The sequence below is a fragment of the Peromyscus eremicus genome, chromosome 10 (genome assembly GCF_949786415.1).
Source record: "Peromyscus eremicus chromosome 10, PerEre_H2_v1, whole genome shotgun sequence".
NCBI classification, from domain to species: Eukaryota; Metazoa; Chordata; class Mammalia; order Rodentia; family Cricetidae; genus Peromyscus; species Peromyscus eremicus.
The window spans coordinates 3,534,006-3,555,401 of record NC_081426.1 but is presented as its reverse complement, the minus strand read 5'-3'; positions in this window follow the sequence as shown (position 1 = coordinate 3,555,401).

Sequence of the window (21,396 nt, the reverse complement as noted above, 5' to 3'; positions counted from 1 at the left end):
ACATTTAACGTGACACAAGTAAAGCCACAGAACATGTGGTGATAGATAAATCAATGGTTATGGGTTGAGTTTAGTTATAAGAGCTAGCTAGCAAGAAGGCTGCCATAGGCCATATAGTTTGTAAATAACATTAAGCCTCTGAGTGATTATTTTAAAAGTGGCTGTGGGACCGTGGGGCCAGGTAGGACCAGAGAAAAATTACCACTGCATTTGGCATCCAGATGTGGTAGTGAGAATTTCCACCAAAAAACCTGAGAAAACTTTAAAAAAAGATTCTAAAATGGAGCTAAAAACAGCTTCCTAGTGTGTCTCTAAAGAAGACTGTGAGCTACAGTATGGTGTGTTTGCAGCATATGGGCTGACCTGCAGCATGGTGGATTCCTGATGCAGTATACAGAGGTGTCTTCAAGCCACCCAGCATGGTGCATGGCAGATTTGGCTTTGCTAGAGCAGGAAGAAAAAAAAAAAAAAAAGGTTTCTGGGCTACACACTGCTTGTTGGAGGCATAGACACATGACCTCCCAGAGTCCGTGGAGAGCATGGTTCCCAGTGCTGGCAGTGAATTACCTCCACCATGTTGGAAAGCTTAAATGGGTGGAGTCAGCAGCCAAGGCTGCCACATTGGCTGCAGAACCACAGGGCTGGGTGGAACTGGAGAAAACTTAATGACTACATGTCTTCTCTTTTGATTTACTGATCTGGGGTTATTTATTCCTTGTGGTTTCTTGAGTGTGTATGATTAATTTCTTTAAGTTGGAATTTTTCTTTTTCTGCCTTCTGTAGTCCTGCATTTGTAAATTGATGTTACTTAAACTTGGTTTTATCATGTAATGCATTACTTTTGCCATGTATTGTGATTGAAAATTTTGCTGTGCATAGTAGTCTGAGCTGGCATCTGTGTTCTCTTATAATATGTAGAACATCTGTTTAGGACTTCTGGCTTTTAGAGTATCCACTGAGAAGTCAGGTGTTATTCTAAGAGGTCTACTTTTATATATTACTTGGTCTTTTTCCCTTAAAGATTTTAGGTTTTTTTTCTGTTCATTTAGTGTTTTAATTTTTATGTGCTAAGGGGACTTTCTTTCTGGACTATTCTATTGGGTTTTCTATATGTTTCTTATACCTTAGTGCACATCTCTTTCTTTAGGCTGGGTAATTTTCTTCTAGATTTTGTTGTAAATATTTTCCATGCCTTTGACTCTGTGCTTCTTCTTCATCTGTCCTGTTATTCTTTGATTTGGTCTTTTCATAGCATCCCAGATTTTTTTTTATTTAACATTTTCTTTGACTGAGATATCCATTTCTTCTTTCTTTTCTTCAATGGCTGAGATTCTTCCACTTTTTAGTTCTGTTGGTGAGGCTTGACTTTGAGGTTTGAGAGTCTAAATTTCTCATTTCCATGTGTCTCCCAGTTTTGGTTTTCTTTTATGATTTTATATTTAATTCCAGGTCTTGGGGTCTTTTCTTTATTCACTTCCTTCCACTGTTTGTGTTTTCATAGATTTATTTAAGGGATTTATCGTTTCCGCTTTAAGAACATCAATTATATTCATAAAGGTTATTTTAAGGTCTTTTTCTTGTGCTTCAGCTCTGTTGCCCTTCTCAGGATCTGCTGTGGTAGGGTGTCTGGATCTAGTGGAGACCTATTGTCCTGGTTACTGTTCATTGTGTTTTTATGCCTGCATTTAGGCATCTGGGATTGTGAAGATAGTAATTCTAGGTGTTGATATCAATCATTGTCTTTGTTGGGTGGTTTATTCTGTTTCTTTGTTTCTGTTGCACCCCCCCCCCAGTTCTTTCATAGTGTATGGAGGCTGTGTGTTACTTATAGGAAAATCTTCCAGGGCCCTGATCAGTATGGCCACTAGGAATTACAGGTAAAATATGTTTGTTGCTATTGAGACCTGAAACTTAGGAATAGAGATGGGCTGGGGGCAGTGGAGGGGCTTCACTAGAGGGAGGAAAGTTGCATGTTCCACTAGGACCTGTTTCAATAGTTCGCTGGGAATGAGGTCAGAAAATGAGGATAGGCTACAGCAGAATGTCTGCTGGGGATGAGACTGGAAGATTGGACATGGAGGGATAAGAGGTGAATATCTGCAGTTAGCTCATTTGCTTCCCTTTCAGGAGTGGTCTGTGGGTTAGCAGGGAGTGGCTTCTGGAGTTGGGGAATAGGACAAAGCAACAGTGAGATAAGGAAGGTTAGGAGGGGAAGATCTGTGAGATCACTAGAGATGAGGTGGGGGCAGACTGCCAGAGGTGGGCTGCTGCAAAGCTAGGATGAGACTGAGGGATTTGATTTGGAGGAGCAGAAGGAGAGGTGAGGGTCTGCGGTCAGCCCACCTGCTTCGCTGGCTGGAGTGATGAACTGTTTTATTTGGAGGGAAGTTTGACATTTTTAGGCATCTGCCGTGATGCTTATGTGCTTGCTGTCACAAATATTTGGAGTGGAAATAATGTCTAGTCTATATTTGGTTCCATGAACCTTCAGCTCCAGGGTACAGCCATAAAATTAGCAGTTGAAACATCATCCTCAGACTCAGTGACACTTGTGGAGATGAAGCACAACCAGTGGGAGTTTTCTTGTATAACAAAAAGAAAGACTTGTATTGCAGGAGAAAACTTCAGGACAAAAATAAAATCTGAAAAAAAAATTCAAGGCATAATAGTGGGTTCTGAAAAGGTGTGATAATCCTTGTCAAGCCTCTGCACCCCACACTTTCACAGTATTCCACCAAAGGTGAGGTCAATGTTTCACAGAATATCATTCATGGTGTTTTTACTGCATAAGAGAAGATGAAGTTCACATAGCCTGGATAGGGTCTGTAAATAAGTAATGCAGTTCTTAAATGGGTTTCACTACCAACTTCCTTCTTTGTGGTCCCTATGGAGGAAATAGAAAATAGGCATTATTTCTTACAGCTCAGAATAAACCACTTCTGGGCTAGAACTGAGAATATATATAGTTGCTTCTAGAATAAGAGTTTTACAGCCCTATTCTCCTTGACATTTTGTATAACACAATCAAAATAAAATCACCTTCTAAAATTTCTATTATTTTATATTTATTATTTAGATTTTTGGCCTGTTATTATGATTCATAGTGGGCTCTGGTTTCTCAGAGACCTATAAAGAGCCTCTTAATTATACATACCACAGAGGGAAACCCACTTAAATATGTTTTAATGAGTAATTCTTATCTTTAAATTAGTGTTCCCTTCTTGTTAGCAAAAAAATGATTAAAGTGGATCAAATCTTTGAGGGATGCAAGGAGATGCCCTGGATTGCTTGCCTGGCAAACTGTTCTAGTGTATTGTTATAAAAAGTGGTGGGAGCCAGCCCTGCTAGAGAAATCCCTTTATTTTGATGATGGAAGTAATAAGCTCATGCTCTGTCCCCTGCTCCTAGAATCCTCTGCAAGAAGGTCTCAAAATTAAAATATGTGTCAGCTTGTCCATCACTTTTTGCTTACTATCTTTAAAAAGCACATAGACTATCATAATCAAAGAAAACTAATGACAGATCAGGTCATTTTCTATTTTTAAATGTATAATATGAAAGAATAAAAGATTATCAAAACCACCCATAACAACTATTAAACCCATTTACAAATGAAGAATCTGAAGAATTACAAAGTTAAATCATTTGTTCTAAGACACAACCTGTATGTTTAAGGCTTTCACATTTTTTTTTGCCATCAAAAACCCATGAAAATATATTTGAATGAACTAGCTAGTAGAGGAAATGTGAAGATTAAAGAAAAGCAAACATTCAAGAGAGACCTACATCATGATTTCCAAGGAGCTTCCTCCTTCTGGGATACTGTTGCCTTGGTTGTTATATTTAGGAAAGCACAAGTGCTGGAGAGACGGCTCAACCATTAAATGATAGGCTTGACCAAAAATATAAGAAAGCATGGAGCAGACACCTAAGCCAGTGTTCTATAGAAAAGTGTGCTGTGAGTCAGTTAAAATCACTCTTGTTCTCAGTCATGGATACTCAGTATACCATGAACACTATTAACTTGCATGGCCGGGTATAATGTGCATGATATCAGTGTCAGAACCTCTTTTATTATTTACTAATTAATAAACAGCTGGGACATCATTTAACCTCTTCAGGTAGCAAGTTCTTTCTTCTCAGAATTATTTTGAGTATTGAAGGATATCATAGTATGTTGTGTAAGCTATAAAATGTATTATACATTAAAAAGTCTGATTAAGCTTTATGTGTGATTAAAAGTAATCTATAGTTTTGGCTTGTCAAAAATTATATGTTCATAAGTGTGCGGATTAATGTCAGGGTCTTCAGTTCGATTCCATTGGTCCACATGTCAGTTTTTATGCCAGTACCAAGCTGTTTTTATTACTGTAGCTCTATAGTAGAGCTTGAGGTCAGGGATTGTGATGCCTCCAGAGGTTGTTTTATTGTACAGGATTCTTTTGGCTATCCTGGGTTTTTTGTTTTTCCATATGAAGTTGAGAATTATTCTTTCCAGGTCTGTGAAGAATTGTGTTGGCACTTTGATGGGGATTGCATTGAATTTGTAGATTGCTTTTGGTAAGATTGCCATTTTTACTATGTTAATCCTGTCTATCCATGAGCACGCTCTTTCCATTTTCTGACATCTTCAATTTCTTTTTTCAGGGACTTAAAGTTCTTGTCATATAGGTCCTTCACTTGTTTGGTTATGAGACCACGATAAATGAAGACCACATGAGAATAGGAAGAAGCAAAGTGCTAGAGAGGTCCATAGAAATCCACAAAGATACCTCCACAATAGACTACTGGCAATGGTCAAGAGACAGCCCGAAATGACCTACTCTGGTGATAGGATGGCCAAAAACCTTAATTTTCATGCTAGAAACCTCATCCAATGACTGAGGGAACTGGATGCAGAGATCCACGGCTAGGCCCCACGTGGAGCTCCAGGAGTTCAAATGGCAAGAAAGAGGAGGGTTTGTATGAGCGAGAATTGTTGAGACCAAGGTTGGAAAAAGCACAGGGACAAATAGCCAAATGAATGGAAACACATGAACTATGAACCAATAGCTGAAGAGCCCCCAACTGGATCAGGCCCTCTGGATAAGTGAGACAATTGATTAATTAGCTTGATGTGTTTGGGAGGCATCCAGGCAGTGGGACCAGGACCTGTCCTCAGTGCATATGCTGGCTGTTTGGAACCTGGTGCTTATAAAGGGACACTTGGCTCAGCCTGGGAGGAGGGAATTGGACCTGCCTGGACTGAATCTACCAAGTTGAAATCAATCCCCAGGGGAGTCTTTGCCCTGGAGGAGATGGGAATGGGGGAGGGCTGGAGGGAAGGCGGTGGGGAGGGGGGACTAGGGAATCCATGGCTTATATGTAAAATTAAATTAAATTATAAAATAAAATTTAAAAAATAGCCAGGCGGTGGTGGCGCATGCCTTTAATCCCAGCACTCGGGAGGCAGAGCCAGGCGGATCTCTGTGAGTTCGAGGCCAGCCTGGACTACCAAGTGAGTTCCAGGAAAGGCGCAAAGCTACACAGAGAAACCCTGTCTCGAAAAAAAACAAAAAAAAATAAAAAATAAAAAAATAAAAAATAAAAAATAAAAATAAAAATAAATTTAAAAATATAAAAATATAAAAATAAAAATAAAAAAGTAATGTATAAACAACAGTTAAAAGCATGGGATATTTCATGTCTTCTGCATACAGAAATATCAGTACTAAAGGACATTGTTAACACTGTCTGTTTATTTATCTCTATTTTACTTGTCTCAGAGCTTAGTAAGATTTGGCCATATTATTTTATTCCCTTCAACTATAACATAAAAATGTAGATGATACTTATTTAGTTATTTACTTTTTTTTATGAGACAGGGTCTCTCTGCGTAATTTTGGTGCCTGTCCTGGATTTCGCTCTGTAGTCCAGGCTGGCCTCGAACTCACAGAGATCTGCCTGGCTCTGCCTCCTGAGTTCTGGGATTAAAGGTGTGTGCCACTACCACCTGGCTATTTACTTTTATCTAAATACTGACTATTAAATTAGATGAAAAATTGTGGTAGAAAGAACTTGTATGTTCCAAATGTATCTTCATTTTTATTCTTAAATGGAGCTGATTTTTCTAATTGACTCTTAAACCCTGATTATCATTTAATTTCCTTATTAGTTTTATTCATACTTAAATAAGTACTACTCTAGGTTAGTGATGAGGGTTGGTAGGAGGTAAGCGTTGCATAGGTTTGACTCTCGAGTGTAGCCATGAGAATGTCTGAGGAGAAAGAGGCTCCAATGATGATTAACAGCACATTGTAGCCAAGAATTTTTAGTATCACTTGCCTGGACCAGTCTAATGCATCCTAACAGGGCTCTCCAGTTTTAGTACTTCATTCCCACACATCCCCATGGATGGTTGCTCCTATTATGTTTACTTTTTAAAGGAATCCATGTTTTTCTTCTTCCAACCAAATGCTATAACCCCCAAACTTCCAATCACAGAGGGAAAAATATCACTCTTCAGTTTAGTATGTGAGGCCCAACATAATGTAATAGTTCAAAAACTCCTTCAGTGAATATTTTTCTTCCTTCTTTATTTCTTCTGATATAATATGCAGCTAAAGTTTGCAGAACAAAATAATGTCTGTTCATCAGTATACTTGGGCTCCCCCTGCTTAATGCTTTCTACTCTTGCTCTTCATTCTGGAATTGCCTAAACTATCATTCTTCATTCAAACAGACCCCTACAACCTGCAAATGCATGCTAAAATTCAGTGTCCAGTGTAGTGAGTCTTTCATTCTGTATGTATAACTCCCTCCATACCTCCTTGGCATCTCCTCTGTGCCTCCATTATCTCCTCCTCTTCCTTGCTTTCCATCAAAATACCACCTATACCTCCTGCCTAGCTATTGGACTTTCAGATTTTTATTACACCAATCACAGCAATACACTTTCACACAGTGGACAAATATCCTATAACATTCATGTGCAAATTCTGCAAACCTCATGTATAACTAGTGCTTCGTTCCTCACTAGCACAAGAGATAATAGCTTATATTTCAGATTAAATTTAATTATAGAACACATATAGCAAAGATACACATTTATGGATCAAAGTTGATGTAAATCATAGGCTATTTTAGCTTAAAAACAGAATTTATGTGTGATAGAAAGAGTTGAGATTTTTATTACAGATGAATAACAATTTAGAAATACTCAGAAAACAATTCTCAAACAACAATCAGCCATAATTTTGCTAGTATTTATACATGAAATAAATCAAAAAACTTAAAACTGTATCAGACAGTGAAATTTAAATTAATACCAATTTATGTGACAAAAATTTCAAGGCACAATGACTTAGTAAACTATTCTCTGACATAATCCTCACCAAGAGTGACCTAATGGGCTTTGGCATATAAGCACTATGTCCCAGATAAATAATTGTATAGTCTCTGTCCTGGTTAGTATATACCGAGTATAGTCATGAGTTTGCCTTCTCAACTCAGCCTTGATAAAAAGGGAAACATCTTAGTCATGGTGAAGGAGACCAAGAATCTGAAAACCAAGATAACTAAGAGTTATTGAGGGAAATAGGGCTTGTAACTGGTGATGGAGAACTCTCTAGACAAGTCCTACAGTTGGGTATGGAATAAGAACCAGCAAATGAAGGCTACACAAGCTTTTTAACTTCCCAAATAGAAAAAACGTTGACTGAGGAAGGACCCCACAAGCAGGAACACCCGAGACATTGCAGTTCTTCATGTTTACACATGACTTGAGGGGATACCACGACTGTGTTGTCTGTATAGCTAAGAGTTCCCTTCAAATTGTGACATTCCTGTTACTTTCTCCCTTTATAAAGTCTGTGCAGAATACCAGCAAGTAAATGAAACCTGTGATCTTCTGCTCTTACCTTCTGACATGTCCTTTGCCCCTTAATGAAAAGAAACCACTGAGCGAACTACAATTTTGAGTATTTCTGAGGTTAGGTGCTCCTTGTATTCTTGTTAGACACAACCTTCAATAACCAATAACCATTGTATTTGCTTTGTTCTTAGAATTCTTTCATATTCATCATATTATAAACAATTCCAAATTTAAATATTCTGTTCTCCTCACACAAAGTAAAATAAGATATCAGAGCATGAATACTCCTTTTTAGTATATATAGATATATACTATATATGTATATATCCTTTTGACCTACTTCTAAAGAATATTAGAAAATCATAATGATTATACATATGCACTTATTATATCAGTAAAGAATGATTGTCAATGGAAAAAATATAATATCAATCAAGCCCCCTAAGAATTCAGATTGTGATTCCTTCAAATTCCTAGTGTATAGGCAAGCTCCCCACCATCCAGAGTTTACCCAATTTCCACAGCACTATTGACTATATATCTTATTTGGAGGGTGAAGCTTTTGAGCACGAAACTGGACCATTTGACAAGAGCTGGTTGAAGGGACACTCATTGCTACACACCACCCACTAATAGTCATTCCTGCCTGCTTTTTAGAACATGAATTAAGGAGTTAACATCACTTATCATGAGCAAAATGTCAAAAGAAGCACAATACTTTCTTGTGTCTAAACTTATACACAAAGTTATTTATGAAAATAATAATAAACTTCTAAAGACTTGGAAACATGGATTCCTAGAGAAGAGAATTTTATTTTTAATGTGTTAATTTAATTATTTTAAAATTTTTATTTATTAAAAATTTTGCATATTAGATCCATCCCTTGTACACATTGTCATTAAATATTTTATAGAGGTCCCTACCTGCTCAAATATGAAAAGAATTCAAAGTCCTAAGTAAATTGAGTCACACAAATTACTTGCTGATAAAATTTACTGCTTCAGCATATCTAAAGGAAGACCTGCTGATCAACGCCACTTTATCTATGAATTCTGCTTTACTGAATCCAAATGGTTCCACTGTTCAGAAAAATGGAAGCTATCAGAAGGTGAAAGGATGGGGAAGTCAGGGTACTTCTGACACTCTCCTTTTGCCTCCTCTGGAATCTTTGTTCAGTGACTGTATTCCCCACCATGATTCTTTTCATAGATGACCCCACCTCTTGTGACTGTCCCCAGGAGAGTTGTATGATTCTTCTGGAATAATCATCACTTTTAGTTTCTGGAAGAAGTGTGCCTATCTCTGCAAGTGCCTACTCCTGTTAATACTGCAGCATTCTTTCTGGATTCTATGCCCCGGGTCCATATGTGTGTGATTAACTTTGTAATGATTTCCTTTATATTAAAATACATAGAGTGGGTATAATCACCTGGCTGTACTCTGTTGCCAAGAATGCCAATTTAAAATAGACTTGATAATTTAATATTCTTTTTAAAAAGAGGATCAGCCTAGGGAAATTCAAATGGAATAAGCACACAGGGTAGTGATATCTCATCTGATGACAAATTTACTTGTCAGGAAATGGGTAGACTGAATATTCATATGCTCCTTTGTCTGGATTCAAAAGTAGTAAACTAAATATTGGGTGTGACTGTACTATGGTAAAAAGGCCTTGTTACATTTTTAGTTTTAAACCCTCCTTCTTGATTCATTCATTCATCAGAATATAAAACACCGATAAACAGAGGCTAAAACTACTCATGAGAGTTTGATCATGCCTCTTCTCATTTGTTAGAGCATCAGAATTCTGGCTCACAAACCAGAAATGCACAAAACAATTCTCCAAGAGCAGCACCATGTGACTAATTGAACATGTATCTACCAAGTATCTAAGGAGCAGCTAGTCCTCCCTAGGCTGAGCTAGCCCCACCCCCCCTCTCCTGGCTCACCAAGCTGGCAGCTTGCCATCTCTCCCTTAATAAGGAATTCTGGAAGGAAATTTTGCTCTATAATTCTCAAGGGTTTTAAAAACATTATAAGGTTATTACATGTAAAACATTCCCTGTATTACTAATGATAGTGTGAAAATATGTTAGCAAACATATAGATGTGGTGGTATTTTATTTGTGCTTTAACAAATAAATCTTGCCTGTAGATCAGAGTGTGTAGCTATCTACTAGAGGCCAGACAGTCATGGCCCACACTTTTAATTCTTGCACTTAGGAGGACAAAACAGGAAGTGATATGGCTAGTCAGAGAGAGGAAATGATAAGGTAGAATGGAGACAGGAGCTCAGCTTATTCAGGCTGAAGATTTGGTAGCAGTAAGAAGCCTTTTTAGTGGCTGGCTTCTTCACTGATCTTTCAGCATTTATCCTGATATCTGGCTCCAGGATTTTATTATTAAAACCAATTAGAATTCACATCTAGTGTCCTACTTGTGGGGCACTAATTCATGAAAATGCCTCTTGCTGCAAAGCCACAGGCACAGGCCATAGCTGCATGCAACCAGAGTTACTACCCCACAAGCTAAGTTTCTGTTGTAGCCTATCTGTAGCCAACTCCATAGGCTTTTGGGCTCCAAAATCCATAGGAGTTAGCTGCTTTCTTATGTTCCCCCATGCAGACAACTGGCTCTTTGGCTTCTTCTCTCCCAGTGGGTTGTGGGCTCTCCCTGCATACCCTGCTCCAGCTGCTACTATACTAGGCAGCTGCCTTGAAATCCCCTCGGGCTTCCACTGTTCACCACAGAAGCAGTCAGCTTCTGAATTCTCATTGTCAGCAGATCTGGTGAGACAATTGGAAATTCTTAAAGGTAGGAATTAGTTAAAAAGGAGACATTTTTCCCACATTAAAAATGGTTAGGTCTCTGTATGATAATACACTGGGCAGTTTGATAATGGAACAATTAAATGAGAGGATAATTAATGTAGATGAGATTTATATAATGCCAGTTATAAATATTATCTGATCATTTTTATCACTAAAATGTTGATTAATATGAGTGTTAAAATACAAGTTTTAGAAAAAAGCATTAAAACAGATCAGAGAGATATTCAGACCCAGACAGCAGAATTTAAAGGAGAACCAGTCTCAACATTGCATTATAAGGTTACAGAGGAACAGTCTAAGGTTTTCTAACAGCCAACCTTAATATTTCCAGTAACTTTACAGCAACTGCCAAATGATAGATGTCCTCAATTCTGTGTAAGAGCTGAATGGACTCCTGTGCAAATGTTAGATTTGAGGAATTCAAGGAAGTAATAGTCTCATAAGGCACATATTCACCTTTTGTGAAGCAGATGTAAAGCTCATGGTCAACTTATAATAGAATTATCCCACAATACAGGAGAGATTTGGTTACAGCAATCTTGGAGGCTGGTCCTCAATTACAGTGGGGGACCTGGTGGAAAGATGAAGCTAAGATGATTGAACAACAAAGCAGGGCTAGAGGTATGGAAATCTCCCAAGACCAATTTCTTGGAGAGGGGAGACTATGCTAATGTAGAAAGGCAATCTCTGTATGATGATCACATACTGGCTTTATGATATGCAGCAGCCTGGAATGCTTGGGACAGAATTGAAGAAATAGGAAAGAAAACTCACTCATTTACTAAAGATACACAGGGCCCCAAAGAAACCTTCACTGATTTCTTACAAAGATTGGCTTCAGCAATAAATAGAATGATACCAAATTCACAAGTAAGACAAATAATAATTGAATCTCTGGCTTTTGAAAATGCTAATGCACAATGCAAAAGAGTAATTATGCCATTAAAGGCAAGATTAGCACCCTTAGAAGAATGAATCTGAGAAACAATCAATATTGAATCTCATAACTATGATGATGCTTGGATAGGAGAAGTGATTTCCAGAGGTTTGAGAAAAAAATCAAAATCTCAGGTGTTTCAGTTGTGGTAAACAAGGTCATCCAAAAAGGGATTATAAACAAGGCATTCCTAGAAACACTGTTTTTCAAAATCTTAACAGAACTCATCTTCCTTCTGTATTATGCAGAAGGTGTGGTAAAGGTAGTCATTGGACTAATGAATGTAGTTCAACAAGGTAAAGACAAGGTAACTGTAGCTGAAGATTTCCTGGTCGTGCCTGGTTCCTATGGCCCTGTGGTCCCACAGCTGCTCAAACTCAAATGAATACACAGAGGCTTATATTAATTATGAACTGGATGGCTTAATGTCTCAGGCTTCTCACTAGCTAGCTCTTACATCTAAAATTAACCCATTTCTGTAAATCTATATTTTCCCATGTGGCTCGTGGCTTACTGGTACTTTTACATCTTGCTTCTCATGGTGGCAGCTGGCAGCATCTCTCAGCTCTGCCTTTCTCCTTCCTCTCTCTCTAGTTGGAATACCACCTAACCTTATTCTGCCTCACCATTGGCCAAGCTTCAACCAATCAGAGCAACACACATTCACAGCATACAGAACTACATTCCACACACTTCCCCTTTTCTGTTTAATCAAAAAGGAAGGTTTTAACTTTAACATAGTAAAATTACATATAATAGAACAGTTATCAAGCAAGAATTACAGTTACAATATCTAGTCTATTTGTATTTGACAAAATTAAAGAAAATATTCTATCTATCCTATATTTGTGAGTCTAAAGTTTTATATCTAATTTATCTTATATCATAACCAAGAAAAATTATGACTATCTAGTCTTTAACTACATCAAAGACCCCAGAAGATTATAATATTACCTAAGTAAACAGGAAATGAACTATAAGCAACTTCCAAAATTCTGGAAATGACAGAGAAAGCTGCCTGCCTGGACAGTCATCCAAAGTTCCTCTGCAATGTTGGGACATCCATCTTCAGCCTGTAGGTCTAGAGTCTCTCAGTCTCTTCTTCCTGTGTCCTATAGAATGTCTGGCAGTCTCCTCTGTGAAGCAGGAAGCTGAAGGACCATTTCACCTTGTTTTGGCAAATTCAGTGGTAATTTTTCCATGGGTTCTGCATGCCCAGTTGATACAACATTTTGTCAAGCAGTCCAGGCAAGAATAGTTTCTTGCCCAAATGGCTATTTTTGCCAAGAAGAAGATAAACTCCATATGGAGTGTCTTTGATACCCATCCTCCTCTTTGAAATAATTATTGCTGCTAGGAGCAGATGTGTCTCATTATCTAGAAAAGTCTAAACTCTTCAAACATTTTAAATTCCACATTCTGTAGGTCTTTGGAGTGTTTGAATATTACCTACCTAATTGAAGCATATCTAAAAAACTTAAATAACATGACTATAAGTTTGATTACCCTAGATGACTATTAATCTGTATTTCTTAATCATGTATTACAAATTCAAATGAGCTGCACAAACATAATACCTTACACCAGAGTAGAAATATACATACAGTATAACAAATTAACTTTAAATTTGTATCAATAAACTAAAATCCATAGCATTGTAAAATATTTATGCAAGATATTGCTCTTTAAAAGTAGACTCAATAATCTACAATTTTATCCTATCACATCTATATCTTATATATCTATATCATATCCCCCTTTCTTCTTTTAGAAAGAGATTGATTATAACCAATAACAATTTGTAACCAACAACCTAAACAAAGACAGACAGCTATAATCTAGTTTTTGGAAATGTGGGCATAGTTTTCTAGGCTACTTCCTGCTGATGGGGGCACTAGTAGTCTCATAGGGATCCTGAGAAAATTTGAGATAATGATCAAGTCCTGAGATCAAGTCCTTTGTTGATAGGTACCATCTGTTAAGGTTCAGGAGGTCTAGCTTGATGAAATCTATCCATCTTAACCTGGAACAAATCCACAGCCTCTTGCTTCCTGTGGAAATAAAAACAGAGCCTCCTCTCCAAAGCAACATATCCTTAGAAATAAATTTTAAAGTCAAGATATCATTAAAATATACATATTCACTTAACTGAGTTGCCTTTACAATCAAATGTCTCTCTGTGGTTAAAATTCCCAAAGACAATATATTCCACTCTGTGTGATTTCCATCTTTATGTGCCTTATTTTTTTATATTACTTTTACGTTCTCTTTAAAGATTGTGTTTTTTGAAACTTTCTATTTCTTTATATAACTCTCTATATTCCTTTTCCTCTTTCTTCCAATCCTATGTACATTTTTACACACACTGTAAACTGTTTAGGGTTTATCCCATCTGAATCTGTCTTATTGTGAATCTATTGCTTTAAACTGTAGCATGAATGGGACTGAAATGGCAGCTTTGGCTTCTGGCTCCGCCCACCTCAGCTTCTCAACATGGTGGAACTATGTTTACTGCCAGCTCTGGGGGAACCATGTTCTTCACTGACTCTGGTAAGCAGTGGGTCTGTGTTTCCATGCAGCAGCATGTAGCTCAAAAATCTTTTCTTTCTTTCTTTCTTTCCTTTTTTTTTCTAGCAAAAGCTATATCTTCTACACACCATGCTGGGCAGCTTGCAGACACCACTGTGTACAGTAGCAGGAATCCACCGTGCTGCACTCAAGATTATACATTGTGAACCCACTATAGTGTAGCTCAAGTCCACATGCCATGACACCTCAGTATATTGGAGTCTCTGTATTTCAACCTGCATGAGACATGAAGTAGAAACCTGTTTTTGCTCCATTATTGTGTGTTTAGAAGCCATTTTAAATTCTTTTAGGCCTTATGGAAATTCGAGACACCCACGTTGGGTGCCAACTAACCATTTGCCATTGAGAAATGCCTTGAGGGGCCTCTAACAGGACCCCATGTCAAATTCAGTTCAGTCTTTTCCTTTCACTGTGGAGGAAATTCCTTCCCAGAGCAATTAAAGAAACTAATGTCCATTGTAAGAAATCATACTAGTCTGGATATTAGAATAGCTATAGAAGAGAGAACAAAAAATTCAGAAGAAACCATAAAGTGAATGTTTTGGCAAACTTGTATAAATGAACAAAGACCAAATAAAAACATGAATAAATGATATTATCATTCAAGGTCTTGTAGACACAGGTGCAGATATAACAATAAATGCACCAGAATCTTGGCATCCAAATTGGCCTCTTCAGGAGGTAAATGTTCAGCTTTTAGGGAATGGAATTTTATCTCATGTGAAACAGAGCATGACATGGGTCAAATGTATAGGGCCATAAGGACAGAGAAGAAAATTAAAGCCATATGTGGCTAACATAGCAATGAATTTATGAGGATGTGATTTGTTACAGCAATGGAATACTCAGATTAACATTCCCCAATTTCAGAAACAAACCATAAATTAATGTATGTTTCAAGGGAAATTTTAGAAGGTATTATAAAGAACAATCACTGATCATTCAGGTTTGTATGAAAATAGGGCAAAACAGCTGTTAATCTTTCAAAGGCACTAACAGCCCTACCTTTAAAATGATTAACAGATAAACTGTATGGGTTGAGCAATAACCTTCAACATCAGACAAACCCAGGCTTTAGAACAGCAGGTACAGGATCAGCTACATGCTCAGCATATTGAAGAATCAACCAGACATTGGAATTCTCCTATATTTGTTATTAAAAAAAATCTTCAAAATGAAGAGTAGTAACAGATCTAAGAGCTGTTAATAAGGTGATTCAGCCAATGGACTCTACAGTCTGGAATTCCTTTGCCTTCTCTGTTACCTAAAGGGTGGCCTCTTATAGTTATCAATTTAAAAGACTGTTTCTTCACTATATTTTTACAAGAAAAAGAGAGAAAATTTTACCTTCACAGTGCTTACTTATAACAGTTCTCAGCCTGTTAAGAGATATCAATGGAAGTTTCTCCCACAGGGATTGTTAAAATAGCCCCATCCTGTACCAATATTTTATAAGTCAGGCATTGGAAAAAATACATAAGCAATTTTCTCTATCTATAGTTTGTCATTAAGTGGGCAACATCTTATTAGCTGGTTCAAATGTGGATACTTTAAAGAAAAGGTTTGAAGAAGTAAAGAAAATTTTGCCTTGTTGGGGATTACAAATTGCTCCTGAAAAAATATAAAGGGGAGATTTTATTAATTATTTAAGATATAAAATAGGTCTACAAAAATTTAGACCCCAAAAGGTGCAAATTAGGAGAGATTGATTGTGGACTCATAATGACTTTCAAAGATTGTTGGAAGACATTTCCCATCTACAGGCCACCATTAGAGTAGAAAATCAAGAATTGAGTAACTTGTTCAAAATCTTAAATGGTGACAAGAAAATTTTGTGATATATTGTTTGTAATTTAGGAATTGCCTGAAGATCAGAGGAAAGAGCCAGCCACTATCTTAAGCATAGAGGCAAACCAGTGGTGGTACACACCTTTAAGACTAGCACTCAGGGGCCAGAGGCAAAGATCTGTCTGAATTTCTGTGTGTTCAAGGCCACACTGGGATACAGGAGATTAATCCAGTCTAAAAGAGAAACAGAGCCAGGCAGTGGTGGCACACACCTTTAATTCCAGCACTTGGGATTACACATCTTTAATCCCAGCACTAGGAAGTTTGAGACAGATTAAAGAAAGGAATATAAGGTGGGAGAAGACAAGAACTCAAGCTCTTTCAAGCTGAGGAGTTGGTGAAGTGAGAAGTGGTGGCTGTGGCTTGCTCTGCTTCTCTGATCTTTCAGCTTTCACCCTTATATCTGGCTCCAGTTTTTTAATGAGACCAATTAGGATTCATGCAACATAATGACTTAAATAGTCCAAGAGAATTAATTATCAACTGAATCTGAGAGAAAATTGGATTTGGTGGAAAAGAAAGTACAGGATGCACATGTGGGTTGTTTGGATCCAGAGCTTGATTGCATTCTGATTATTTTGCCATCTACACATTTTCCTACAGAAATATTAATTCAGAGGGATGATATTATCTTAAAATGGATCTTTTAGACCACATATACAGAGTAAAAAAATAAAAATTTATGTGGAAAATGTCTCTGAGTTCATTCTAAAAGGAAAATTGAAACTTCATCAATTAGCAAGAATAGACCCAGTAGAAATTGTAGTAACTTTTACTAATGATGGAATTGACAAACTATGGAAAGAAAGTGAACCTTAGCAAAGAGCTTGTGGTAATTTTTTGGAGAGGTTAACAACAAATATCCCCAAAACAAGACACTTCAATATATAAAGGGAACTAACTGGATCATTCTTCACATTGTATGGAGAACAACAATATCTGGAGCCCTAGATTTTATACTGATGAAAATAAATCAGAAAAGGCAGGTTAGAAATCAGAAATTTTAAGTAAATTGGCTCATACACTAATGATTCTGTCTAAACGTCAGAATTATATGTTATTCCCATGGTATTATTAGGTTTCTCAGAACCTCTTAACATAGTTATTGACTATCAGTATGGAGATAGAGTTCTTTTACACATTGAAACTGCTGCATTTATTCCTGATAAGTCAGAATTAAGTTTGGTATTTATTCAGTTAAAAGAAATAATCATGAGTAGGAATCATCCCTTGTATGTAACACATATTAGATCCCATATAGATCTATCAGGCCCTCTAGCACAAGATAATGATGAAATTGATCAACTATTGAGGGGAAAGGTGCTCTAGGCCTCAGAATTTCACAAAAAAACCCACCATGTTAATAGCAGGGGGTTGAAAATGATTTTCCCATCACTTGACAACAAGCCAAGAGAATTATAAGGAAATAATGTCCTTCTTGTTCGTTGTATAACCAAACTCTACTAACTATAGGAAGTAACCCAAAGTGTACTCAAAGGAATGAAATCTGACAGATGGATGTGTTTCATTTGGTAGAAAATGGAAAATTAAATATACAAAATATTGACATCTATTCAGGATTTCAATGGGCAACTGATTTGAATTCTGAAAAGGCTAACTCTGTAACCATACATTTGCTAGAACTTATGGCCATCATAGGTATACCTGCACAAATTAAGACTGACAATGCTCCAGCATATATCTCTAGAAAAATGAAACAGTTTTTTTGCTTATTACAATATAAAGCATATTACAGGTGTACCACACAATCTTACCAGGCAAGCAGTTATAGAAAGATTAAATTGAACTCTAAAGGATATGCTAAATAAACAGAAAAGGGTGATGAAGACCCCCAGAAATAGAATGCAGAATGACTTATTAACTTTTAATATTCTAAATGCTAATGAGACATTGGATAATAGAAAAAACTATGGAATTTAAATCAGCTTGTATACTTTTTTTTTTTCGAGACAGGGTTTCTCTGTGTAGCTTTGCACCTTTCCTGGAACTCACTTGGTAGTCCAGGCTGGCCTCAAACTCACAGAGATCCGCCTGGCTCTGCCTCCTGAGTGCTGGGATTAAAGGTGTGCACCACCACTGCCCGGCCAGCTTGTATACTTTAAAGTCATACTGACATCAGAATGGGAACCAGGATATGTGTTAGGTTGAAGAAGAGGTTTTGCTTTTGTTTCCTCAGGAGAAGAAAAGCTATGGATACCATCAATATGATAAAGGTTTGATTTGAATAAGAGACATCTCTTATTAGAAGAGATGATACTTCTTCAACAGAGTGACCATTCAATCAAAATTAACTGATACACCTAACAAAAACTTTTCATTTAATCAGATATAGGTTGACAAACGGGAACCTCCCAAAAGTTAGGGTTGGGGCAGGGTTTTGTTTTTGTCTTTTCCAGAGAATGAACGTATCCAACTAAGGAATCTGAAGACCACTAGACAAATGAGACATGAAGAAAATGGAAAATCATCCAGAAAAAAATCCCAAGAAAAATAGTAAATTGGTCTATTCATATATCACATCTCAAACAGAATAAAATTTTATAAATCTTCCTAAATGTTTGTTTCTGACGTTCTCTACAGACACATAATGCAAATGGTCTTTTTATAATTCCAGTTCAATTGAAAATTAAAGCTCTCTTTGGAGTTGGAGTGTGGCTCTCCCCTTCTATAAACCCAAGCATGCTTGTTAAAATGTAATCCAAAATCTCTGTCTCATCTCAGAAAAGCCAAATGATATGGGACAAAAGAAAAACCGAATTTAAAGACTATTCTATTGCTACTAATCTCATAACTCTTTGGTTTCATTTTGACTCTTTAACAGATTTTCTTAAAGTATAAATATTATCTCAAAATTTATAAAATTAAAATATGTGTTTTAATATTTGTCATGATATTAATGGTCATATGGAGTATTAATTCTAGAAAAAGGCTTCATCTAGCTTCCTGTATATAATTTCAGGTTTGAGTCTCTTTCAGGTAACTGGAATTAAGTTTTTGTACTCTGGATGTATGTAACAAATATTGATCCTTTATCCTCTTTGAGATCTGCTGCATATGACATTTATAATGTTTAAGTTTTCTGCAATGAACCATGATCATATCTAACAGTGACCTTTGAAGTCACCAAAAGGAGGATAGGGCCCCACAACAATGGTTCCACCTGCACTATGGTAATGCCACTAAGCTGACAAACACCACCTAAAAATCAACATTGGACTACAAACATCTCAGAACAATTTCAAGGTGGCTAGCTGAGATGATCCAGTCTCACAAACTATTCTGGCTAGGACTTGAGACAAACCCTGCACTCTCCAATTAGGCAGAGACTGGACAACAAATGAAACAGCTCCCTCTCCCATGACTTGGAAATTAACACAAATTTTTCTTTTCAGGATCCTCTATCAATGCAATTTCCCCCCAACAGCAGGAAGTAAATTTAAAAACACAATGCCCACATTCCCAAGAGGTGGGTTGGATGGTTTTTGGTTGTTCAGTTGGTTATTGACACTTACCATTGTTTAGAGTGGTTGGTCACAAGTTATTGTGGCCAAGAAAAAAGCTGAACAAAGGTGATTAGATTCAGCGTTCTTATTTTGAAAAGATAAAAGGAATATAGAAATGACAGGATAAAAGGGTTATTGAATTATTGAATCTACTTTTGAAAAGTAACTACTTGTTTAAAATATTTTACATTGATATGGATCTTTGTATATCAATACAAAGTTGAGATTTTTTAAAGAAGATACTATACATATATTTTTACTCTTATTCAAGATATTGTACCTATACAACTCATTTACCAATATAATGCAAATTTCTAGTCCTTGAAAGTTATTATTACCACCTAATAAGAATATAAAGAAATACAAATTAGTAGTTAGTTATTATAATTGAACTTGTAGTCATATAGGTAAGTTTTCAAAGTCAAACAAAGACATATTTTAGATAGACACATCATCTTCAAACACTTCAAAGATCAGTAGAATATGGCATTTAAGATGTTTTAGTAACATGGGTTCTTTTTTATGACTATGAAACATGTCTGCTCCTGGCAGTGCCAATCTACTTCAGAAAAGACAATGGGCATCAAAGAAACTCCTTATAGAGTTTACTTTCTTTGTGGCAAAAATTAGCCACTTGTCAAGAAAGTGCCCTTGCCTTGATTGCTGACAGTATGCTGTCCAAATTGAACATGCAGGACATAAAAGAAAGGACTATTGAACTTTACCAAGACAAGGCAGGACAGTCCTTCAAATATCCTACTTCACAGAGAAGTCTGTCATATATGCTAGGTCTGTAGGCCAAAAATGGATCCTCAACATTTCAAAGGAACCTTGGGTGTCCAGGCAGTCAGCTGTTTCTGTCATTTCTAACATTTTATTTGGAAGTCACTTGCTTGCACTTTCTGTTTATTCAGGTAATAGTATTTCCTTCTTGGGTTTCTGATGGAGTTGAAGATTTTATAGTTATAGTTATGGTTTTCTTTGTTACCAGATTCAGAAAAGAAATTCACTAAAGAGGTGTAAAGTGTATAAGATAGAGAAACATTAAAAGATTGCTTTGATAATACAAGTTAGAATAGAAAGTGAATTAGGTACAGCCTTTTGGATTCACCAAGATAGGATAAATAATGGAATATTTTTTCTGAATTTGTCAAAGTTAATACACTAGACATTGTTAACATATATTACCTGTGCATATTATACATAGTTATTGCACTTACTGTATATAGTTTCTCTTATATTAGTTATAAACTTTTTTCATTTTAGATTTTAAAAAAGGGAAATGTGGTGATATTTTATTTGTGCTTTAACAAATAAATCTTGCCTGAAGATCAGAGTGGGGAGGTAGCCACTAGAAGCCAGGCAGTGGTGGCACACCCTTTTATTCCTAGCACTTGGGAGGAGGAAACAAAAAGTGATATGGCTAGGTGGGGAGAGGAAGTGATAAGGGTAGAGACAGGAGTTTGGCTCTTTTGGTCTGAGATTTGGTAGAGGTAAGAAGTCTCTCTAGTGGCTGGCTACTTTACTTCTCTGACCTTTCAGTATTTACCCTGATATCTAACTCCAGGTTTTTATTATTGAGATCAATTAGAATTCATGCTACATATAGATCATTGAATTTTTTTATTAATTTAAAGCTCCTAACAATAATTCAAGAGTGTCTGAAAGATGTGTAAATTTTGGGAAGTGTGTCTGGTCAGCTCACTACTCTATTTAGATCTAACTCCAACATCAATTTCCTTTGTAACCAAAGGCATTAATTGCTACACTAAGCTACCAATAAGATGGGGTATATTAAGCCCAATTTTGGATAA